Below are 26,395 nucleotides of genomic sequence, written 5' to 3'. Positions count from 1 at the left end.
CCAGCTTACCCTTCCCCCTCCCTGTGTCCTCAAGTCCATTCTCTAGTAGGTCTGCATCTGTATTCCTGTCCTGCCCCTAGGTTCTCCATGACCATTTGTTTTTTGTTTCTTTCTTGATGCCATATATATGTGTTAGCATACGGTATTTGTCTTTCTCTTTCTGACTTACTTCACTCTGCATGACAGACTCTAGGTCCATCCACCTCACAACAAATAATTCAATTTCGTTTCTTTTTATGGCTGAGTAATATTCCATTGTATACATGTGCCACATCTTCTTTATCCATTCATCTGTCGATGGACACTTACGTTGCTTCCATGTCCTGGCTATTGTAAATAGAGCTGCAATGAACATTGTGGTACATGACGCTTTTTTTTTTTTTTTTTTTTTTTTGCGGAATGCGGGCCTCTCACTGTTGTGGCCTCTCCCGTAGTGGAGCACAGGCTCCGGACGCGCATGTTCAGTGGCCATGGCTCACGGGCCCAGGCACTCCGCAGCATGTGGGATCTTCCTGGACCGGGGCACGAACCCGTGTCCCCTGCATCGGCAGGCGGACTCTCAACCACTGCGCCACCAGGGAAGCCCCACTTTTTGAATTATGGTTTTCTCAGGGTATACGACCAGGAGTGGGATTGCTCGGTCGTATGGTAGGTCTACGTTTAGTTTTGTAAGGAACCTCCATAATGTTCTCCATAGTGGCTGTATCAGTTTACATTCCCACCAACAGTGCAAGAGGGTTCCCTTTTCTCCATACCCTCTCCAGCATTTATTGTTTGTAGATTTTTTGATTATGGCCATTCTGACTGGTGTGAAATGTTACCTCATTGTAGGTTTGATTTGCATTTCTCTAATGATTAATGATGTTGAGCATCCTTTCATGTGTTTGTTGGCAATCTGTATATCTTCTTTGGAGAAATGTCTATTTAGGTCTGCTGCCCATTTTTGGATTGGGTTATTTGTTTTTTTCATATTGAGCTACATGAGCTGCTTGTAAATTTTGGAGATGAATCCTTTGTCAGTTGCTTCATTTGCAATTATTTTCTCCCATTCTGAGGGTTGTCTTTTCGACTTCTTTATGGTTTCCTTTGCTGTGCAAAAGCTTTTAAGTTTCATTAGGTCCCATTTGTTTATTTTTGTTTTTATTTCCGTTTCTCTAGGAGGTGGGCCAAAAAGGATCTTGCTGTGATGTATGTCATAGAGTGTTCTGCCTATGTTTTCCTCTAAGAGTTTTAGAATGTCTGGCCTTACATTTAGGTCTATAATCGATTTTGAGTTTATTTTTGTGTATGGTGTTAGGGAGTGTTCTAATTTCATTCTTTTACATGTAGCTGTCCAGTTTTTCCAGCACCACTTATTGAAGAGGCTGTCTTTCTCCATTGTATATTCTTGCCTCCTTTATCAAAAATAAGGTGAGCATATGTGCGTGGGTTTATCTCTCGGCTTTCTGTCCTCTTCCATTGATCTATATTTCTGTTTTTGTGCCAGTACCATACTGTCTTGCTTACTGTAGGTTTGTAGTATAGTCTGAAGTCAGGGAGCCTGATTCCTCCAGCTCCGTTTTTCTTTCTCAACATTGCTTTGGCTAATTCAGGGTCTTTTATGTTTTCATAAATATTGTGAAATTTTTTGTTCTAGTTCTGTGAAAAATGCCATTGTTTGATAGGGATTGCATTGAATCTGTAGATTGCTTTGGGTAGTATAGTCATTTTCACAATGTTAATTCTTGCAGTCCAAGAAAATGGTATATCTCTCCCTCTGTTTATATCATCATAAATTTCTTTCATCACTGTCTTATAGTTTTATGCATACAGGTCTTTTGTCTCCTCAGATAGGCTTATCCCTAGGTATTTTATTCTTTATGTTGCATTGGTAAATGGGAGTATTTCCTTAATTTCTCCTTCAGATTGTTCATCATTAGTGTATAGGAATGCAAGAGATTTCTGTGCATTAATTTTGTATCCTGCTACTTTACCAAATTCATTGATTAGCTCTAGTAGTTTTCTGGTAGCATCGTTCGGATTCTCTATGTAGAGTATCATGTCATCTGCAAACAGTGACAGCTTTACTTCTTTTCCAATTTGTATTCCTTTTATTTCTTTTTTTTCTGATTTCTGTGGGTAAAACTTCCAAAACTATGTTGAATAATAGTGGTGAGAGTGGGCAACCTTGTCTTGTTCCTGATCTTAGTGGAAATGGTTTCAGTTTTTCACCATTGAGAACAATGTTGGCTGTGGGTTTGTCATATATGGCCTGTATTATGTTGAGGTAAGTTCCCTCTATGCCTACTTTCTGGAGGGTTTTTATCATAAATGGGTGTTGAATTTTGTCTAATGCTTTTTCTGCATCAATTGAGATGATCATATGGTGTTTATTCTCTAGTTTGTTAATATGGTGTATCACATTGATTGATTTGCATATATTGAAGAATCTTTTCATTCCTGGGATAAACCCCACTTGATCATAGTATATGATCCTTTAAATGTGCTGTTGGATTCTGTTTGCTAGTATTTTGTTGAGGATCTTTGCATCTATGTTCATCAGTGATGTTGGCCTGTAGTTTTCTTTCTTTGTGACATCTTTGTCTGGTTTTGGTATCAGGGTGATGGTGGCCTTGTAGAATGAGTTTGGGAGTGTTCCTCCCTCTGCTATATTTTGGAAGAGGTTCAGAAGGATAGGTGTTAGTTCTTCTGTAAATGTTTGATAGAATTCACCTGTGAAGCCATCTGGTCCTGGGCTTTTGTTTGTTGGAAGATTTTTAATCACAGTTTCAATTTCAGTGCTTGTGATTGGTCTGTTTATATTTTCTGTTTCTTCCTGGTTCAGTCTCGGAAGGTTGTGCTTTTCTAAGAATTTGTCCATTTTTTCCAGGTTGTCCATTTTACTGGCATATCGTTGTTTGTAATAATCTCTCATGATCCTTTGTATTTATGCAGTGACAGTTGTTACTTCTCCTTTTTCATTTCTAATTCTATTGATTTGAGTCTTCTCCCTTTTTTTCTTGATAAGTCTGGCTAATTGTTAATCAATTTTGTTTATCTTCTCAAAAAAACAGGTTTTAGTTTTATGATCTTTGCTACTGTTTCCTTCATTTCTTTTTCATTTATTTCTGATCTGATCTTTATGATTTCTTTCCTTCTGCTAACTTTGGGGGTTTTTTTTGTTCTTCTTTCTCTAATTGCTTTAGGTGTAAGATTAGGTTTTTTATTTGAGATGTTTCTTTTTTCATTAGGTAGAATTGTATGGCTATAAACTTCCCACTTAGAACTGCTTTTGCTACATCCCATAGGTTTTGGGTCATCGTGTTTTCCCTGTCATTTGTTTCTAGGTATGTTTTGATTTCCTCTTTGATTTCTTCAGTGATCTCTTGGTTTCTAAGTATTGTTTAGCCTCCATGTGTTTGTATTTTTTACACTTTTTTTCCTGTAATTGATATCTAGTCTCATAGCGTTGTTGTCGGAAAAGACACTTGATACAATTTCAGCTTTCTTAAATTTACAAAGGCTTGATCTGTGACCGAAGATACGATGTATCCTGGAGAATGTTCCATGAGCACTTGAGAAGAAAGTGTATTCTGTTGTTTTTGGATGGAATGTCCTATAAATATCAATTAAGTCCTACTTGCTTAATGTATCATTTAAAGCTTGTTTCCTTATTGATTTTCATTTTGGATGATCTGTCCATTGGTGAACATGGGGTGTTAAAGTTCCCTACTATGATTGTGTTACTGTCAATTTCCCATTTTATGGCTGTTATTATTTGCCTTATGTATTGAGGTGCTCCTATGTTGGATGTGTAAATATTTACTGTTGTTATATCTTCTTTTTGGATTGATCCCTTGATCATTATGTAGTGTCCTTCTTTATCTCTTGTAATAGTCTTTATTTTAAAGTCTATTTTGTCTGATATGAGAATTGCTACTCCAGCTTTCTTTTGATTTCCATTTGCATGGAATATCTTTTTCCATCCCCTCACTTTCAGTCTGTATGTGTCCCTAGGTCTGAAGTGTGTCTCTTGTAGACAGCATGTATATGGGTCTTTTTGTATCCATTCAGCCAGTCTCTGTCTTTGGTTGGAGCATTTAATCTGTTTACATTTAAGGTAGTTATCGATATGTATGTTCCTATTACCATTTTCTTCGTTGTTTTGGGTTTATTATTCTAGGTGTTTTCCTTCTCTTGTGTTTCTTGCCTAGAGAAGTTCCTTTAGCATTTGTTGTAAAGCTGGTTTGGTGGTGCTGAATTCTCTTAGCTTTGCTTGTCTGTAAATGTTTTAATTTCTCTGTCGAATCTGAATGAGAGCCTTGCAGGGTAGAGTAATCTTGGTTGTAGGTTTTTTCCTTTCATCACTTTAAATATGTCCTGCCACTCCCTTCTGGCTTGCAGAGTTTCTGCTGAATGATCAGCTGTTAACCTTATGGGGATTCCCTTGTATGTTATTTGTTGTTTTCCCCTTGCTGCTTTTAATAATTTTTCTTAGTATTTAATTTCTGATACTTTGATTAATATGTGTCTTGTCATGATTCTCCTTGGATGTATCCTGTATGGGACTCTGTGCTTCTTGGACTTGATTAACTATTTCCTCACCCATATTAGGGAAGTTTTCAACTATAATCTCTTCAAATGTTTTCTCAGTCCCTTTGGTTTTCTCTTCTTCTTCTGGGACCCCTATAATTCGAATGTTGGTGCATTTAATGTTTTCCCAGAGGTCTCTGAGACTGTCCTCAATTCTTTTCATTCTTTTTCTTTATTCTGCTCTGCAGTAGTTATTTCTACTATTTTATCTTACAGGTCACTTATCCATTCTTCTGCCTCAGTTATTCTGCTATTGATTCCTTCTGGAGAATTTTTACTTTCATTTATTGTGTTGTTCATCATTGTTTGTTTGCTCTTTTGTTCTTCTAGGTCTTTGTTTAACGTTTCTTGTATTTTCTCCATTCTATTTCTAAGATTTTGGATCATCTTTACTATCATTATTCTCAATTCTTTTTCAGGTAGACTGCCTTTTTCCTCTTCATTTGTTAGGTCTGGTGTGTTTTTTCCTTGCTCCTTCATCTGCTGTGTGTTTCTCTGTCTTCTCATTTTGCTTAACTTACTGTGTTTGGGGTCTCCTTTCTGCAGGCTGCAGGTTCGTAGTTCCCGTTGTTTTTGGTGTCTGCCCCCAGTGGCTATGGTTGGTTCAGGGGGTTGTCTAGGCTTCCTGGTGGAGGGGAGTAGTGCCTGAGTTCTGCTGGATGAGGCTGGATCTTCTCTTTCTGGTGGGCTGGTCCACGTCTGGTGGTGTGTTTTTTGGGGTGTCTGTGACCTTATTTATGATTATAGGCAGCCTCCCTGCTAATGGGTGGGATCATTTTCCTGTCTTGCTAGTGTCTGGCATAGGGTGTCCAGCACTGTAGCTTGCTGGTCGTTGAGTGGAGCTAGGTCTTGGCATTGAGATGGAGATCTCTGGGAGATTTTCGCTGTTTGATATTACGTGCAGCTGGGAGGTCTCTTGTGGGCCAGTGTCCTGAACTCAGCTCTCCCACCTCAGAGGCACAGCACTGACGCCTGGCTGGAGCACCAAGACCCTGTCATCCACATGGCTCAGAATACAAGGGAGAAAAAAAGAAAGAATGAAAGAAAACAATAAAATAGAATAAAGTTATTAAAAAGACAATAATTATTAAAAATAAAAATTTTTTAGGTAATAAAGAAAAAAGAAGAGAGCAACAAAAACAACAAACAAATCCACCAATTATAACAAGTGCTAAAATCTATACTTAACCCCAAAATACAAAAAACGGACAGACAGAACCCTAGGACAAATGGTAAAAGCAAGGCTATACAGAGAAAATCACACAGAGAAGCATACACATACACACTCACAAAAAGAGAAAAAGGAAAAAATATATATACATCGTTGCTCCCGAAGTCCACTGCCTCAATTTGGGATGATTCCTTGTTTATTCAGGTATTCCACAGATGCAGCGTATATCAAGTTGATTGTGGACATTTAATCCGCAGCTCCTGAGGCTGCTGGGAGAGGTTTCCCTTTCTCTTCTTTGTTCGCACAGCTGCTGCGGTTCAGCTTTGGATTTGGCCCCGCCCCTGCGTGTAGGCCACCTGAGGGCGTGTGTTCTTCGCTCAGACAGGGCGGGGTTAAAGGAGCCGCTGATTCGGGGCCTCTGGCTCACTCAGGCCGGGGGGAGGGAGGGGTACGGAGTGCGGGACGAGCCTGCGGCGGCAGAGGCCGACATGACATTGCACCAGCCTGAGGCGCACCGTGTGTTCTCCCGGGTAAGTTGTCCCTGGGTCACGGGACCCTGGCAGTGGCGGGCTGCACAGGCTCCGGGAGGGGAGGTATGGATAGTGAGCTGTGCGTGAACACAGGCTTCTTGGTGGCGGCAGCAGCAGCCTTAGCGTCTCATGCCTGTCTCTGGGGTCCGCGCTTTTAGCCACGGCTCGCTCCCGTCTTTGGAGCTCCTTTAAGCGGCACTCTTAATCCCCTCTCCTCGCGCACCAGGAAACAAAGAGGGAAGAAAAAGTCTCTTGTCTCTTAGGCAGGTCCAGACTTTTTCCCGGCCTCCCTCCTGGCTAGCTGTGGCGCACTGACCCCTTCAGGCTGTGTTCACGCCGCCAACCCCAGTCCTCTCCCTGACCGAAGCCCGAGCCTCAGCTCGCAGCCCCGCCCGCCCCGGCAGGTGAGCACCTGAGCCTCTCAGGCTGGTGAGTGCCGGTCGGCACCCATCCTCTGTGCGGGAATCTCTGAGCTTTTCCCTCCGCACCCCGGTTGCTGCGCTCTCCTCCGCGGCTCCGAAGCTCCCCCGCTCCGCCACCCGCAGTCTCTGCCCGCGAAGGGGCTTCTAGTGTGTGGAAAGCTTTCCTCCTTCACGGCTCCCTCCCACTGGTGCATGTCCCATACCTATTCTTTTGTCTCTGTTTTTTCTTTTTTCTTTTGCTCTACCCAGGTACGTGGGGGGTTTCTTGCCTTTTGGGAGGTCTGAGGTCTTCTGCCAGCGTTCAGTAGGTGTTCTGTAGGAGTTGTTCCACATGTACACGGATTTCTGATGTATTTGTGGGGAGGAAGGTGATCTCTACTTTTTACTCTTCTGCCATCTTGAAGCTCCTCCTGTCTTTGGCCGCTCTTAATAAGAGGTTGTAAAAGTTTGCTCTTTACCGCAGAGGCTAATTTTCCCAAATAGCAAAGGTTCCGTATCTCACCAGAATGACATTCTACACTGTGTTTCTGACTTTGTCATGTCCTTGAGTGTTCTCCTCAACATAAAAGAAACAACAAATGTTCTTCATTTCTGAAAGTGTTGAGTGTCACTTCGATTAATAGATAGCCAAGTCACAACCATTCATGTTCTCAGGCATACCTGATCTCATCTGAAGCGCTCAGATCTGTCAAATTTTGAATTTTGCCTTCCCCGAATCAAATCCTTGCTGAAAAATGGAATAAAAAGTATGAAAGTTTCACAGAAACTTTCACATCTAAATCTTTCTTTAAGATTTCCCACAGGGCCCCTGGAGAAATCACAGAGATTTGTTCTTTTGCCTTATGGAAAAAGATGTTATGGAAATAACTATGTTTATTTGTTATGTTACGGTTGATGAGCCTCAGAATTGTCACATCAAAGGAGTTGCTACTTTGTACTTTTAAAGACTACTCTGAGTTCACGTCATATAATCATCATTTGTGAATGAATGCTAAAGATTATTATGGTTTTTGATAATTTAGTACAATGGTTATAATCAAATTCAGATATGATGGTTAATTAGTTATTTAAGAATGTTTATGAAATCTACTCTATATTATTAGTATGAGTTTTAAGAAATTGGTATTTATAGAGATTTTATTTTGCCCAGAACTTTGCGAGTCAGGATTCCCAAATGAATATCCTGCATAGCCATCCTGCATCTGGGAGGCAGGCAACAAGTGAATAAGGCTGAAGATAGCAGACTGGACTTATATTTCTGTGTGTTAATAACTTCCTCTTATTTTTTAAAAGTAGTTGAATTGGAGTTTTCTTTTTCTTGTAATTTATAACCTTCTGACAGATATCTACCTATACTTGGATCATAGACTTTTATATGTTACAGCTTCACTCATTGTTATTGACTATTATTCACCAGTAAACTTTTTAAGAAGTTTGCTTGCCTAGCTTCCCTACACATAGAACTTTCAAACCAGGAAACCTTAAGATTAACATCAGGCTGTTAAAGGCAAGCACATGACAGCGGGAGATGTGGAAGCTGAAAGGCTATCTTTGAAGGAAGGAGAGGCTAAAAAGGCAAAGAGCTGGGAGACATAGAATTGTACCAAAATACACAAAATAGATGCTCATAATGATGACTTTGACACATAAAGAGAAAAGTTAAACTATCCTTTTATTAAAGACTGAGAAGTATATATTTTGCAAAGACTTCCATCAAAAAATCTTAAAATGTATTAAATATGTAATGTTGTTTCAAGGGAAAAGTTATGTAGAATGTTAATTGACAAGATATTTTTTATTTCCCAACACCTAGCACGGAGAAAGGCATGGAAGAGACAGTTAAAAGTTTGTTAAATGAATGAATAGATGGATTTGGAAGATGGAAAATATAAAATTATAATCTAATTCTATTTTGCACAGTTTCATAACTCATCTGACATGGAAATGATCACCTCTAAATATCTTTTTCCTCTTAATTTTCCATGAAGTCTATCCCCCCAATTTGTCTTTTCCTGAGTATTTAAGAAAAAACATTGCAAAAGAGTTTTTATGGTTTTCCACTATAAGTTATGCCCAGAAATGCATCAACAAAATTTTGAATTTCTTGTCAAATTTCATTCATGTAGCACAATGGAATTTCAGGGACAAAATGAAAGGCTAACAATGAAATCCAAATGTTAAATCAATTCATATCTGTGAATCATGGGGTGGGATGTGATGGACAGCAGTCCTAATGGGTTGGCAATGAGGAAGTAAAGTGTCTATAGAATAATTTAGAAACAAACATTGACTAGAATTTGTTCTGATTTTTTATTATCTTCATGTACCAGCAATTTTAAACAGTGTCTGTGATAAAATATTTCTTCCACCCAAAATATTTTGTTGATCTAATTTCTAAACAATTGATGTGGCTACTGCTGTGCTGTGTTTAATATTTATGTATGCTTCAGATTAACACATTTTTATTACTTATCCTTCAATAAATGTTTAATTCTACTTAACAGTTAACTCAAAGACCTCCAAGTTACATATTAGATCCCCAACATACAGTCTCAGCTACAATGCATTTATTTCTAGAGTAAATTTGTAATAGTTTAGAACCGTCTGAGCTGACTTTGGAAAAAGTTGCTTTGTCCAGTCCAGTGGTACTTGATATTTCTTTATTTAAATAGGAGATTTGATTTAAACAGTGATGGGACAGTGATTGTAAAGATCAACAAATAGAACTTGAATTCCTTCAATTTTGACATTATATATGACCCCTTAGAGTTTTTGTTTGTGTTTAAAATTTAAAACATTGAAGCAGAGTGTGAACTACACGGAGTAATGTTTTTGTTTGGAAAGGGTATATCTTTGATACATGAAATATGTTACTGAATTTGAAAAATATCTTTATAATTGAATTTTTTTCCTTTTTATTGTTTTGAAACTAAAGAACAAATTGAGAAAATGACTACTACTGATTATTACATGGGTTTTACTGAGACTAACTTTATCAGATAGAAGAAGGAGATTGTAAAATATGATCCACTTCAGCAGTCCAATACCCTCGTTACTCCACTGGATCATACCTTCCATGTAACGTGCACAGTGTTATGGCATGAATTATACATAATTATCATGGAAGTAATGATAATTAAATACCCAGTAAGCCAGTGCTACAATTTTCCAGTCTCTATCGATCAGTTTGGGAGCCAACAAAGGGATCACAATGAGCCTTACAATATATAGACAACCTTCCAATTATTCATGCCCTTGCAATTAATTTAAAACTGTAAGTCTCTGTGCTTGTTCATTTTCTGTCTTGAAATGATTGTGTTTAAAATCAAATATGAATAAGCATTTACTTGGTGAAAGGTGAAATGGGTATATCATGGATAGGTTAATGACATGGCATCAAATAATTTCCTTGAGGAAATTAACTCTCTAGATGATGTTAATGATATTAAACCTCTTGGAGGCACTTTTCATTCTGTATATAAACTGGATCCTGTCATCATACTTCTTGGCAACATTCATCACAGGAGTTCGTGTTTCTCCGTCATGGGACCCTTCTCTGGGCGTTAGTGATTGCACATTTTTTCTGTTTTTCTGGCTCTTCTTCTTTCTCATTTGTTGTCTCATTCCATATGAGCCATATTCTTCTTTCCTTATGAGAGTTTGTCCTAGACTCCTTCCTCATCTCATTTTATACTCTTGTGATAGATAATCTCTTGCATGTTCCTGACTTTATTCATCATATTTAAGTGAATAGCTTCAAAATCTGTATTTCCAGTTTCTCTATGCGCTTCTTACAGCTGGAGATCGCTGCCTAACTATCTCAGAGACACCTCAAACTCAACCTTTCTGTTTCAGTTTTCTATTACTTCACAAATATAGTAGCTAAAACAATGAAGGTCTATAATATTTGAGAATTCTGTGCATAGACTGGGTAGTTTTTCTGCTCCACTTGGTGTGGGCTCTAGAGTCGTGCAGCTGTTTTCAGCTGGAGGCTAGACTGGGCTGAAAGGTCTAAGATGGCCCCACTTTCCACATCATGTCTTTCCCTCTAAGTCCCCTCCATGTGGCCTCTCTCTTCAGCAGGATAGCCTAAACTTCCTAATAGCATGGCAGCTGGGTTCCACAAAAGCAAAGGTGGGAGCTGCCAGACCACTTAAAGGTTAGTCCCAGAAGTAGCCCAGATCAGGGAAGCCTGTTGCTTTAGCCAAAAGTAGGTACCTGTAAAAATATTCTTATTAAGTTTTAGGGATAGAGTAGCTACTGACACCATCAAAGGAAGTTTCTAAAAACAGAAAGGAAGGAAGAAAGGTAGGAAGGATGGGAAATTATCTTCAATCAACTTCTCAAAATAAAAGGGACAAATATTCAGCAGTAGGAGTGGTGTATTAGCTTCCTTGGTATTTGAAGTGTGAGCCGCCTTTCAGCAATTCCCCTTATACATATCAAAAAGGGCATATAGAAAAAGGAAATTACATACACATAATTATCAAAATAGTTTCTTCCTTGGACTACCAAGTTCAAAGTATTATTGCTTTTCCATAATTTATGCTGATAACCTTGGAATCATGGTTTGATTGGTCGAACCCTCTCCCTTCCATATCAGTTCAGCCATTTATCAAATCTTATGGACTCTCCCTTTGCGTGATTTCTCGCATCAGGTAATTCATTTTCATCACCACCATCCTGCTCCATTTCCTTTCCACCTAAAATGTGAGGTATTATGGAAATCCCATACCTGCCCACCCTGCATCCAATTTTGCCCTGGGTCAAGCTATTTTACACATTAAAGTGATTACACAGATTCTCTATTGCCTGCACAATACAGCCCAAACATTTTAGCATGGCTTTTGAGTGTCTTCAGACTGTTCCAACTTTATTCCTAGCTCTCTCATATACAAACTCTCTCTAGTGGCCAATTGGATAGGTTTCCTCTGTGTAATTGGTCAAGCTGTTCCCCACCTGAATTGTCCTTCTCTCATATCAGTTTTCTCAAAATCTATCCCTTTTTGTGAGTTTTGGGTCACATCCCATCTTACATCTTTCTGGGCTACCCCAGACCTCATGATCCTCTCATCAGTGTACCTCTTTAACTCAGAGTCAGTTGGCCTTCAGTGTAAATCAACTTACTGTTTTTTAATGTTTCACATGTCTCAAATGACACAATAAAGTCTTCCTGGATAGATCAATATTTTGAGCCCTCAGTAGTTCATGGAGAAGAGATGTTCAGCTTCTTTTCTTTTTTACCTTTGAGGAATAAGTAAATTACTAGTCTCAGATTATGTATCCACTTTATAAAGAGCCACTGTCTACCACTGAATTTACTGGAAATTAAAGGAAAAGCATAAGAATCTGATTTAAGAAAGATTCAGAGACAGAGCAGCTCTGGGGATCTAAGTACGAGAACCTCCTAGGATCCTCAGGGTCTGACCACAGGGATGAATGAAATCCCACCATTTTTCATTTTTCTGTTGCATTCTGTTTGTAAGAGTTCAGTCTGAAGAAAAAGCCTGATTGCCAGAGCTTGAGCCACACATTCTTCTTGAAGTATGTGTCGAGGGTGGGTCTAAAGTAAACTTCTTGGCTTCTCATTAAGACTCTCTGCAGTGAGTAAGAGATAATTTTCCAAAAGAGACTTGGCGACCTATTATCAGAAAAGAGGGGAGCAAAGGCTGGGCAGGCATCTCATTCCTCCTTTGTATCAAATCGTAAGATTTACCTGTGTTTAATATATTCAGAGCCGACCCTGATAGAGCCTAACTTAGAAAGTAAGGAAGCTAAATGCCAGTAAGAAAACAGATACTGATTTCATTAGGATGATTGGTGGTATGGGCAGAGGAACACTTTTAAAGATGTTTGGGGCCTACTTTAAAATTTTTCATCGTGGCCAAAATTGATTCCAAAAATACTATGTTTCCAGTAAACAATACATTGATTTGCATTTTCAAACATTTTTATAGCTGTTAAATTATTTTTGTCTTTTTAGAATATTTTACAGTGTTTTAAAATGTTGATCGGGCTACCTGAAATCTCTAAGAAAAGTTCTAGAAAGTCAAACCTCTTGGGTAATGTGTGAAAAACAGAAAAGGATCCAGTGCTTTCCAGCCAAAGGATAACTTTCCCTAATGTTGAAACCAAAACAAGATGTCATTATCTTACTTTCACCCTGATCCTATTTAATGTTGCAGTAGAGCAGTGGCTGGGTAATATGTTTATTGTCATTGGACCCCTTTGATGACAGCCATAGTATTCTCTCCCCAAAACATACATTTGCACAAGTACAATTTTGCACACATTTTTGGAGGATATATGTGTCCCTGAAGCCCATCTATCAATGCTAGATTTAGAAACTTTTGGGGGAAAAAAAGTGTGTTAAACCTGTAGTGAAAGGGCACGATATTTAGTTCCATTCCTATGTTGTATGGTAGCAAATTTCACTAAAAAGGAACCAGCAGATCCCAGACTGACACTCCTCCATTCACCTCCCTTCTGTAGTATGTGTTAAAAAAGAAAGTCACTAGTAAGTTTCTGAAACTTGTTCCTAAGTTGATTGTGCACTTTACCAATAGAGAGCCTTAATTATTACTGAAGAATTTCTTTTTGGTTAGGAAGTATGTAAGGACCTTAATACAGTTCTTTAAAAAATATTTGGTGACACTCAAACTAACACTTTCTCTCTACTTATTTCATAATTCTAATTTGAGTGATTCATTATTCATGCATTTATTTGCTGTGTACTTAGTACGTGACAGAAACTGTGCTAGGTGCTGAGAATGTGCAGATGAATATGACACACTAGGTTCCTGCCCTCAGGGAATGTGTATTCATTATTTATTGGCTTTTAAATTCAACATATACCTCTGTTAATTTGACTATTTTAAACCTCTAGTTAATTGGCTTAAAATTTCTTTTACTCATTCTTTCTGAAGTGATTTTTTTTAAATCAGCACTATCGAATAGAATTGTAATGCCAATCACAATATGTGATTTTAAATATCATAATTAGTTATAGTAAAAGTAAAAAAACAGGTGAAATTAATTTTAATAATATATTTTTCTAACCAAGTATTTCCAAAATATTGCCATTGCAACATGTGATATCATAAAAATTTATTGATGAGCTATTTTACAATCTTTTGTTGTACTGTCTTCGAAATCCATCCACATTTCAAGTGCTTAATAGCTACAAGTAGCTGGTGACTACCCTTTTGGATAGAACAGGCCAAAATATTCAAATCCACGTACTTGCTCTTCCTCTGAGGACTTCAGTCTCTCAACATTTTTGTCTGCCTACCTATCTATTTTATTGAAGTATAGTTGATATACAGTATTATATTAGTTTCAGGTGTACAGCATAGTGATTCGGTATTTTTGCAGATTATACTCCATTATAAGTTATTACAAGATAATGGCTATAATTCCCTGTGCTATATACAATATATCCTTGTCGCTTATCTCTTTTATACACAGTAGTCTGACTGTTAATCCCATACCCTTAGTTTGTCCCCTCTTCCCTCAGCATTTCTTATGCAAGGCTATTTGGCTCCTTCTCACGTTCTGTCTTAATAATTCAGTACCTATTTGCTCCCTCCCCAAATTGCTTAATAGTGTTCTTATTTGCAGCAGAAAACAAAAGAAAAAGAAAAAAAGACTCTTACCATCAACTATCTGCCTAGGAGGGCAATGAAAAATCATAAATTTAACAACAACAACAAAGTTTGCTATAAATGATAGAGCTAAAAGGGGCAATAGGCTTATTTGATCAGGGAAACTTTGGACATGGTAGGACACGACAGAAGAGATCGATTTTTAAAATACTATGTTAACTGTGTTATCAAGCACTTATTTGTCATCTTTTAGGCTCAAAATTAGGGTCAAGGATCTTCTTAGAGACTGAACTCACCTGGAATAATTACAGCAGCTAACAAACGCACACACACTGCCCATGGTCTACTTGCCTTATTTGCTAAAACTTCCAATTTTTAGGCAAACTGCCAGATTCTCAAGGTAATATCTGTGTCCCAGTTGAGACTCTGGTGTGCACAAACCTCTATTGCGACAGCTCCCTTTGGTGCTTCTGTGGCCCAATGAAGTGGAAATAATGATGAAAGAGTTCAAGATTTTGAAAAGTAGTTTTGACTATTTAAAAAGTGGCTATTCTAAAATAATTTCTATTTTATAGTATTTAGAGCTTAAAGAACTGAATAAAACTCTGGAAACTATTTGACTCCCTTAAAATTCTTCTGCAAAAAAAAAAAATTCTTCTGCAGATTCTGAATAGGAAATACTTATTAATCGGCTGAGTTAGGGACGTTGCATCACATTTTCTTTCATTAGTAAAAAAAAAAGTAAAACACAAAATAGACTCACCTTCTCCTTTTATTTACACATGAAGTTAATATTAGTCCAGACAACTAGGAAAGGAGCAAAAAAAAGTACGTTCTTTCCTTTGAAAGCTGCCTGAACAAATACCTGGTTTTCCTCTGAGCAAACAGTAGTGTCTGCACAGCAAAAAATGGTTACTGTAAGAAAAAAAAAAAAAAGAATAGATCAGAATAGACTATGTCTGTTATTTAAGTCGATAGAAGTTTTTTTTTAATGAAACAAAGGAAATCTTTTCTCAAGAATATTCTGCATGATAACATCATTTGCAGAGTTCTCAGAATTCCAAAATACTTGTTGGAGTATGCACACACAGATGGACAGAAGAGTGCTCTACAGAGTTAATCCCTACCTCCAGATATCTAAAGACTAAGATTTTATGGTATCGTTCATTTTTTTAGTGAATGCTAAAAATATATGTGTTTTAAAAAAGCACATATTATACAGCTCTTCTAAATGTATCTGCACAAGGGCAAAAATAGGAAAAGCAGTGTGGTTGTAAATCTAATTCTCCTGCCAGAGAAAAAAAGTGTAGTGTGGCCTTGCTTGATATTATGACTTTTCCAAAGAGTTACTCTGTATGGTTTAACAGAACACCACTTCCACCAAAAATATGTGCTGCTTACAAATCTTAGGAATTGGAAAGTCTTTCGATCCAACTTGAAGAAAAACAAATGAGTAAGCATAAATAGTATATACACAAAATGTTATGTACCATAGCATTTTAATAATATAAAAATAACATGAATTTAAATACTTTTGTTTCTCTCTCATAGTCAAGCACTACTCAAGGATGGAAGTGTGGAGAGGGAGGTTCTGGGAGAGTTCTTGAAGTAGAGGTGTGGGGAGGGAACCTAGGAATTGTATCTGTGGAAAATGTATTCCAGCATCCTATCTGTGCACTTGGTCTTACTGCTAGATTGTGGGCAATGAGTGATGTACTTTGAATAGATGGGTATTAAGGGGGCCCTCCAATGAGTGAGACTCATTGGAGTTGCAGAGATCATTAAATGCTGGAGACCACATATTCAAATAGTTTCAGTAGGAACAGGAGACAGGGTCCCTACAAAAGTATCACTGTGGATGCTGGAGCAGGTGAGAGAACTCATCTTTGTGGGTGAGGCCACAGTGATCAGAGTGTCACCATTGCTCTGAGATGGAGACAGGTTGGAAGTAAATTTTCTGAGATAGTTCTTTTGGGAGTCCAGGAGATGGGCAAGAAGGGGAGTCTTCAGAATTCCTGGTTTATTCTTGTACTCTTATAGCTATCAATGTTAGTGGTACAATGCATCATGTTATGTTATGCTAATTCAGGGTCACTAGAGGCCCATCAGAGCCCTGATTTGGAGGGAACAAAATGAATGGGCACAACTGGAAGATCCAGGAGGGATTCTTGAGGGAAGCCAGGCCAGGGGAGTGGATATACAGCAGGAAAATCCACTCCAGAGCCCCTGAAAGGCGTGTTTGCCACTGGAAGCAATACTGGGGAACTCTGTTGAGGGTGGCAAAGTCCAAACCAGGTATTGTCCCTTATACTCGGACTGTTATAAGCACTTATTTTCTGATTTCCCTATCATCCGTCTCTACCTTCTCAACTCTGTCCTCTAAGCTTACTCACTCATTGGATAACAGTTTAAGGATCACCTATATGTTAGGCACTATTCTATATTCTTCTAATATCAAAATGAGTAAAAATAAGCGCCTGTCCGCATAGATCTTCCAGTCCAAGCAATCCCAGTGAAGTGGAAGAACTTCAATAGGGTTTACAGGAGCATGTAGCAGTGACTCCCTAGTGTCTGATTATCACTTTTAGTGATGCCAAGATTGATGTGGGTTCAAGTGGTAACCTGATCCCTGCATTGTCAAATTCCCCATCAGCCTCAAGATTCCTAGAATTTAAAGATCCTGGCTAATGATTTTGTCAGAAGACTTATCCGGAGTTTCCTTCCATTCATTCATAGAGCAAACATTTATTCAGCTTTTTCTAAATACTAGGCACTATGCCGGTGCTAGAGACACAAAAAGAAATAAGCCAAGATGCATGTGGAAGAGACAGATAAATGAATAACTTCAGTGCAGTGTGAAAATGTGCAGGAGTAGATGCAGAGTCCTCTGGGAACACAGAGGAAGCAAGGTCCCTAATGATGGCAATCTCTAGCAGTCAGTGGGGAGTTCATCTAAGTCAGGAGCTGCTGGTTATCATGCATTAGCAAACAGCCAACATCCGGGGGAAACTCAGCTATACAGCTTGAATTTCTGCATTTCACAGCCAGCCACCAGAGAAGCTTTCACTAGAGGCTTGATACATCAGACTTTCTGGGTTCATCCTGCTGGCTCCCTCATTTTTTTTAAACTCTAAAGCTCTCATGTCTGCACTGGGCAACCCTGCTTCAGCCTCTTGAAAAACAGGGCAGGACGCTCTAGGCTTATGCCCTGGTCGATTTGTTTCTTTAGAGCTCCTAAAGTGGTTTGTATCAGTAATTTAAGGAAAAATACTCCAGGTAGTCTGCTTCACAGCCTGGATCCCCACTAATATAGTATTGTCAGTTGAAGAACTGTTGTTTCTTGTCTATTTTGTCACACCCAGTATTGACGCTTTACTAAAGGAAATCAGCTTTCAAATAAGAATGGTGTTGCCTCCTGTTGGTTCAGCTGCTCTGCAAACCACAGATTTTGTAAATTACAAATAAGATCCAATCTTTCAACCCAGAGAGGAGGAAGAGGCCCTATTTTCCCACTGGGCCTTATATTCTAGAGTGAGCCTTTTACTTAATTTCCCAGAGAATACTGAAAATGTTACCAAAAATGCAATAAGAGAACACTGCAAATATTATCTAAAATACATAAGAAAAGCCAGAAAATTCATAACTAGCCCTGAAATTATCCTCTTAGGATTTTAATATTAGATTTAAAAAGTTTTAAACCCCACTCCCAAGCAATCAGCAATTGATTTCCTTGCATTCTGTGTGTAAAAATATGATAGACTGGGTAGATTATAAATAACAGAAGTTTATTTCTCACAGTTTTGGGGGCTAGAAGTCCTAGTTCAGGGTGCCAGAATTGTTGTGTGAGGGCCCTCTTCCACGCTGCAGACCTCTTCCTGTGTCCTCACATGGTGGCAGGGACATGGTAGTTCTCTAGGTCTTCTTTTTAAGGGCATTAATCTCATTCATCAGGGTTCCACCCTCATGACCTAATTACGTCCCAAATGTCCTATCTCCTAATACCATCACATTGGGCACTAGGATTTCAACATATGAATTTGGGGGGGGACACAAACATTCAGACTGTAACACTGGGCCAGTATCCTATGGCATATGATACTTTAAAATGTTTTATTTTGGTAAAGATATTTTTCATGTTATCCTAGGTAGACTAGTTTCTGTGGCTGCTGTGACAACTTAACACAAACTTGGTGGCATAAAACAATATACATTTATTCTCTTTAAGTTCTGGAAGCCAGAAATCCAAAATCAGTTTTACTGGACCAAAATCAAGGTGTCAGTAGGGCTATCATTCCTCTGGAAGCTCTAGGAGAGAATCAATTTCCTTGCCTTTTCGAGCTTCTAGAGCTACATTTCTTACATTCCTTTGTCCCTTCTTCCATCTTCAAAACCAGCAGCATAGCATCTTGCATCAGTAACCCACTGATTTCTATCTCTGTAGTCAGATCTCTCTGCCTCCTTCTCAAAAGGAGATTTATGATTAAATTTAGGGACCACCTGAATAATCCAGGATAATCTCCCCATCTCACAATCCTTAACTTCCTTGTATCCGCAAAGTTCCTTTTGCCATATAAAGTGACATTCACAAATTCCAGGGATTAGGACCTGGCTCTTGGGGGCCAATATTCAGTTTACCATACTAGGTAACAAAAACATTCTTCTCATCTGAAGTATCCATTTTCTCAAATAATCCACCCCCTTTGGTCTACCAAGGTTGTTTCAAACAATATTTTTTCCTCAAGTATGTTAGCTGCCAAACTTATAAATTATTACAGATGGAATCATTGTAGATCTGTAATATACAGCCTGCTGAGCTACACAAACAAGATCCCCTTTAGCTTTCTTTTTTTTTTTTTTTTTTTTTTTTTTTCTTTCCGGTACGCGGGCCTCTCACTGTTGTGGCCTCTCCCGTTGCGGAGCACAGGCTCCGGACGCGCAGGCTCAGTGGCCATGGCTCACGGGCCCAGCCGCTCCGCGGCATGTGGGATCTTCCCGGACCGGGGCACGAACCCGTGTCCCCTGCATCGGCAGGCGGACTCCCAACCACTGCGCCACCAGGGAAGCCCCCCTTTAGCTTTTTATCCCGGTTTGACATACAACATGGTCAAGGGAAGACTGTTTCAATGACTTCTCTAAAACCCCATTGAATACTCAAAATGTCATCCATTATGTTGTTGAGTGTTCCTTATGGAAAAATTCATGATTTTTTTTTAAAAAGTTGTGTCCCTTAGATTTAAAACTCGAATTTATCTATCCTGATTAACTACAACTAGACATATAGGATTCATACTGATTTTTAAAAATTTGTCTTGACTTCCAGGAAGTACAGGCTAAATTTAGTAGATAATTAAAGTAACTATTCTAGTTAATACTATTGTATAATTATATGTTCTTCACCCACCCCCTCAATAACCATTTCTTCTCTTCCTTACTGTAATGCTTTAGATAATTTATCTTCCGGTCAACAAGCCTATTGCATGGGCCTTTTATTACAGTCTATCTCAAAATCCTTTTTGAAAGCAGCAGACATGAATAAAGCAAATAAACAAATTTGGAAGATATATAGACCCTATGAATTATGGCCCATCTGCAACTTTTTTGAGTGCCAAAGGTATAAATTCAGCGATAAATACATTTTGTTACTACAAAAGCATTTTACAATTGTGTTTCTGTGCGTTATATAGCTTATTAGAATAGATAAATTTAGATGTCAAGGATATGCTAACTAATGCCAATATAGTCTGTAGTTGTCTTGATTTCATTCAATATCTTCCAATTTTAATAATTTACAACTGGTATCAATGACACTAAGAAAACTTTAAATGGAAATGTATATGAGCTGGCTTTTGTTAATACCTTCTGCAATAAAGACACATAAACACAGTTTTGAAATCATAGGTATATTTTCTGAAAGGTTTCCACAAGATAAGGGCTTCACTTTGGAACTATTTTATACAGGTTTCTCCCCCTGCCACCTCCCACTCAGTTTATTAGAACTTAACATACTATCTGACATAAGTGATTCATAAATGGAGTAAATAATTTGTGTGTATCAGAGGCCAAGCATATTGGCTATTGTGGAGGCTTTGAAACCCTGTCCTAGTAGAGAAAAATAAGAAAAAATAAATAAATATAAGGGTCAAAAGTCATTGGCCTGCTTTCTCATTTATTCTCTTAATCTAGTTTCTGATGGTTACTCATCATGTAAGGATTTCTCATTACATTTCCAGAGTTACATCTCCAAGAAACCTAAATGATAACTAACTTAAAAATGCCAATATATTAAGCTTTAATTCAAATACAGCAAAATAAACATGTCTGAATGGGATTTAAGATTTAGAAAAACTTTGATTTATAAAAAGCAATTTAACTCAGAGAACTAAACATTAAATTGTAACTCAGAGACTCTTAGTTCAAATTTCATGTTCACTGACTCATCTATCCTTTTGAGATATCAATATTTTTAAAAATATATTTAACATTATAAGTGGTTAAACAGACCTAATTCTTTCTGTGATTTAAAAGTTATAGCTGTCTTTTAAAACTCTACTGATTCCCAATATTTTCGATTAATAATATATTTTTTTAATTTAAATATGAAATATTTTGAAAAGATAGAAATGGTACAGAATAATATAATACAGTACCTTTAAAACATTTCTACCCAAAGTTCAGAGTAAGAAAACCTATTTTATATCACATTTACATACATACATAAGTATACAAATAACTGAAGCAAACTATCCACAAAACACTGTTTAGATGTACTGCAGTTTACACTGATATTTCTTATTTTTTTTTACTTTATTCTTTTTAAAACTATAAGCCTCAATCTTTCAAAGTGATTTCAGACCCACAGTACGGGTATCATCCTACAGTTTGAAAACACTGATATACTATTTACATTTATGTATCCACCATTCATTCAGCTTTATAAGATCTTAACATTTTGCCATATTTACTTTAAATAAAAAGAAAATAAAACATTAGATAAATTCCAAGTTCCCCACGTACTCTTTCTTTTCCCTTTTCCTACTTTCACCACAGAAGTAACTGTTATTTTAAATTCGATGTTTGTTTTCATGCATGTTTAACAGTTTTCACTTCCTATAGATGTGAAGAATATAGAGCATAATTTTGCATATTTTAAAGTTTATATAAAGCTATTATGCTCACCTATTCTTCTGAAATTTGTCTTTTTTGGTTTATCATTATGTCTTTTTTAAAATTGAAGTATCGTTAATTTACAATATTTTATTTCATGTGAACAGCATAGTGATTGAGTGTTTTTGAAGATTATACTGCATTATAGTTTATTATAAGATAATGGCTATAATTCCCTGTGCTATAAATAATATCCCTATTTCTTATCTATTTTATACATAGTAGTTTGCATCTATTAATCCCATGTCCCTACTTTGTCCCTCCTTCCTTCCCTCTCCCTTTTGGTAACCACATGTTTGTTTTCTATATCTGAGTCTTTCTATTTTGCATCTACCTTCAGTTATATTATTTTTTAGGTTCCACATATAAGTGATATCATACAGTACTTGCCTTTCTGTCTCTAACTTATTTCACTAAGCATAATATTGTCTAGGTCCAACCACATTGCTGCAAATGGCAGCATTTCATTCTTTTTCTGGCTGTGTAGTATTCCATTGTAATTCTGTTCTGAGTAATTCCATTCCCTTGTTTATCATTATGTCTAGATACGTATCAAGTTTGATACCTGTAGCTCAAGTTCATCCATTTTAACTGCTCTATAATAGCCCATTGAATAAATATTACTCATTTTTTATTAATCTATTGTGATTGGTAATTTAGAGTTTCTTGTTATTGTGGCAATAATGAACAATACTGTAATGAACATTCACGTACCTGCATCTTTATGCTCAAGAATAAGTGTTTCCCTAGGGTCTATAACTAGAAGTGGAGGCATGAAGCAATAAGACTTGCACGTGTTTGACATATATTTCCAAATTGTTCTTCAAAATAGTTGTTCTGATTTGTGTATGCAGTAGTACTAAGAGTTTCTATTTCTCCATATCCTTGCCGTTTATAAGTATGATAAAAAATAATGTGATTGAAATCTTGTGTAATCTTAATTTATATTTTATTGATCAGTAGTGAAGTTGAAAATTTTCAAGATCTTTCGTCGAGTTCCCTCTTCTATACATTTTCCCCATTTTCCTAATGGGATATATTTTTTATGTATGTATGCTATGAGTATTTTTCCTCCTTTTTCTATCTTTTACAGTGAGGCCAGGTCTACACTATCAATATTATAGTAAAAATTAATTATTCAAATCAACAAAAGAAAGGTGTCAGACTTGCTATTCATGCTTACAGTCAAAGTGTAGTAGTTTTTCTGGTTTGTTTTAGTTTTGATACTTGGTTCCTCTGCAAGAAGGGCATTTAAAGTAGGGTTTGAGGCCTAAGTTGACCTGAGTTAAGCTCATAATAATAGCTCTCCACTTGGGGTAATGTATAGCACAGACCTACATGTGTTCCTGTATTTCTTATTTTTCAAAACTTCAACAGTGGATCAAATATCTGGTTTGATATTTGATCCAAATACTTGATCCAACAGTGGATCAAATATCTGGTTTGGATAATTTACCTCGGACAATCCATTGTTTCCTTAGTGATTTATTCTTAATATCTTCTCATTACAAATTATTGGGGAAGTCAGTTACAATGTGAATGAAGAAAGCATACATTTAACATATACTTACTATGTGCAGTATGTTGTAGTTGAGGGATGGGTAGATATGGATATTATGATATAATATCTTACTTCAACCAGAACATGGCTTCATTGGGGTCCTAATACCAATATACGTAAATGCAGGGTCTGTATGCTAGATTGGATCTGGATCTCAGGCTTTAGTTCCAGTCTCATCCTTCATGGCCATGCCACCTTAGCATGCCACTTCCTCTGTGGCTTCTAAACACTTAGGTAACTCAAGACCATGTCTACTTTTTTTTTTTTTAGAATGTAAAAAAATGACATGCCAAGTCAAGGTTACAAGTTGTTTTTTAATCAAAAACATTTTAATGATTAATGTATAGACATTATTTAACATTGTGGGTATATGCAGATGAGCTAAAGCACACTCTGACAGCACACTGTTGAATGTTATAGTTTCTGTAATGAAATATGTAAAGACATTTGCAAGCTAGTACCTAGGAAGACATACACTTACAAATATATACATTCTAGATTTGATAAGGTAAATGTAAACAGATGCTGTGACTCCTTCCAAACAGAAAACCCACAAGACTAATTAAGAGAACCAACTGGCTCCCTATAATATGAATGTGCAAAATTAAAGCATGATAAACTGATATTTACATAAATATCAAACCACCAATTCATTTATACATTGTCAACGACCTTCTCAGATGTGTCATGAGTGGTTCAATGAATGTTTTTTCCTCCAGTGGAGGAGGTATTCAGAGGCTAAATTCCAGTACTTTAAAATGACACACACAACAGTCCTTACCTGTTAGATCACGCCTCTAGGGTGTGAGACATGATTTTATGATAAGCGGTCTTATTTTTAAACAAGTATTTCTAGACAAATCTTTAGATTCGAAGCAGGAAAAAAAATTACAGGTGCTATTAGATTTACATTAAACAAACCATCTCTATCCAGTTTCCCAGTTCTCTCATGCTGCAGCTATCTGTTTAATTTTACCTTAAATTTAAGGTCCTTTCCCCACCTTTATTCATTTTGGTAAGCTAGGCACATTTTCAAAAGAAGTTTGTGTCAAAACAGATAGCAGTACAGAAATCAATCCAAATTTGGACCCTGGCAGCCAGTTCCCCACTGCTCATCTATGGGACTCTGTCAAATGGTAAACATTTAATCATCTCTCTTGGAAAATATATATCTGCTCTCACAAGTGGAAAGCAAAATGGGCTTTGTCTCCTGTATAAAAACACTTAGCACTTCTGAAATTTAAAACGGGCTACTCATCCTACACACTTCCTAAAATCTTGAAGACAAAGAATATATATTGGAAGTTTCATCAAGACTGCTTTAGAACCCCCCTCCCATTTTACATTATTAATAGTGGCACTCAATAAAAAAAAAGATCTATTAAAAAGTTAAACTGACTGTTCCACTAGACTTGAACCTGCCTGATTTAAAGCCAATATTACAAAACTGAAGGTGCCGATTTCACTTGTACAAGTCACTTGAAATTATGTGTCACACGATAGTTTCATAAATCATGGTCTTTGAGTTTTCTGAACGGAGCTATTAGAAATGAATAAAAACTTGAAACATACCCTAATTTAAACTAATAAGCTTTGGGCCCTGCTTTTTAAATTTTAAGGCATGTGTGTTTCTCTACTGTAACAACATTATACAAATTTACAATCACATGCATGATCTACAGTAAAAAAAAAAAAGTGTGGATTACAGTGTTATTAAATTGTGAATCACAATTCAGCACCTATCATGCTATAACTAATGAGGCAACAGCAGTGTTGTGTACTACAACACCTTGCCCTCCACAGTCTAGCGCAAGGGTCAGTGAGAGCCCAGAAATGTTAAAACTCTTATGCCTACTTGGAAAATCTGTCTACATTTTCTAGGGGTTTGGAACTGATGGAAGAGGTCCTGCATGAGTCACACTATTGTAGGCCGACTAGTTACAGCACCTGTTAACTAGCATTGGGCACAATTCATACGTGCTTACAATCAGACGACGTGCTTCATAAGCTGTCAACCCTTGGGCCTCAGTCCTTATGCTGCTTCCTCGGCTTCACATTGTTTTCCAGGGAAGAAAAGCTGCTGGTGTGGCCGTTTATGGCCGTCACATAGCCGTTCTGGTGGTCCTTCTGGTGTTCTCTCCTCCAGGAGGCCCCCTTCTTGTTGTAGGTCTGAATATAGAAGTTTGTGAAGAGGGCAACCAGAGAAATCACGTATCCAATCTGTAAATACAACCAACCAAGAGGGAAGGCGCGCGGCTAGATGACCCCGCAGCCGGTCTGGATGATGGTCAGCACAAACTGAAGCAGCTGCCCCTGCGTGATGTACTTCTTCCGCCAGAGGTACGGCCTCATGGAAGGGACGGACGACAGACTGTAGTACGAGTACACGTGGACGTGGATGAAGCTGTTAAGTGTGGCACCAAAATAAGAGTGCCACAGGGGACCCAGTTCATCACGAACCACCAGATGTTGAGCATGGAGGCGCGGTGGTACACGTGCAGGACTGTGATCTGGTGGTGGTTCTTGCGCAAGATGAAGAAGGTGTCCATGAACTCGATGAGCTTGGAGAAGTAGTACCACTAGAGCACGCGGGTGATCTTCATGTCTGCTTTTCCTCCACTGCGTGTGCCCTGACAGAAGAAGTTGTACTGGCCCTCCCATACTCCCGTCACTAACTCACAGAACATAAGAGAGAGCAGTGTGCATTCAAGGTTATACACCACTAAAATCCCCCGGCAAGAGAACGGCTGCCTATTCTTCATATATTTTGGTCCCAGCCATACAATTAGCAACTATAGGATGGAGCAGAGCAAAGTAGGGATATAATTGTCCAGAAGAAACCATCCTTTTAGTCTGGGATCTCGGGGGCCGAGCAGTGCCTGGTAATAGGTACTAGGTGCTGCTTCAGAGTGTTCCATTTTAAAACCTCTTAGGCCAAGGGCGGCTGCGGCTCCAAGAAGTGGCGAGGCGGCGTTGGCGGCGGCATCCGGCTGGCGGCGTCATCCGGCTGGCGGCGTCAGCCGAGCCAGGAGGCGGCGGGAGGGAGGCACCGGCCAGCAGGACCCGCCACCACAAATTGATATTCATAATGTACATATGTAACTTACTAAGTCCGTACCATAAAAATGACATCTATTGTGCTATTCAAAAGAATAATGGTGAGATTAATTTTTTAAAATATCAGTTCATTGTACCATGTGGTTGGTATGTACTTGTAATTTAACACAAATATAAAGAATATGAATAGCTTTTTTTCAATTCTATCAGTAGCTCTTTGAGTGAGTATATAAATTCATTTGTAAATGATACCAAATCTAAATTTGAATTCTTCAATCTAAGCCATGGGCCAAGGGGTATCTTGCCCCTCATCC

General features: G+C 37.9%; 1 protein-coding gene and 1 pseudogene across 1 annotated transcript in view; one reads left to right on the top strand and one right to left on the bottom strand.

Annotated features, from left to right (window-relative positions):
• IL1RAPL1 (interleukin 1 receptor accessory protein like 1) overlaps nucleotides 1–26,395 on the top strand; it is a 1,336,730-nt gene that overhangs the window by 967,762 nt on the left and 342,573 nt on the right. The window lies entirely within an intron of this gene.
• LOC137216333 (very long chain fatty acid elongase 5 pseudogene) lies at nucleotides 24,570–26,000 on the bottom strand (annotated as a pseudogene).

Source organism: Pseudorca crassidens, chromosome X (genome assembly GCF_039906515.1).
Source record: "Pseudorca crassidens isolate mPseCra1 chromosome X, mPseCra1.hap1, whole genome shotgun sequence".
Lineage (NCBI taxonomy): Eukaryota > Metazoa > Chordata > Mammalia > Artiodactyla > Delphinidae > Pseudorca > Pseudorca crassidens.
Note: the sequence above shows the minus strand (reverse complement) of the source record. Positions and strands in the feature narration are given on the sequence as shown.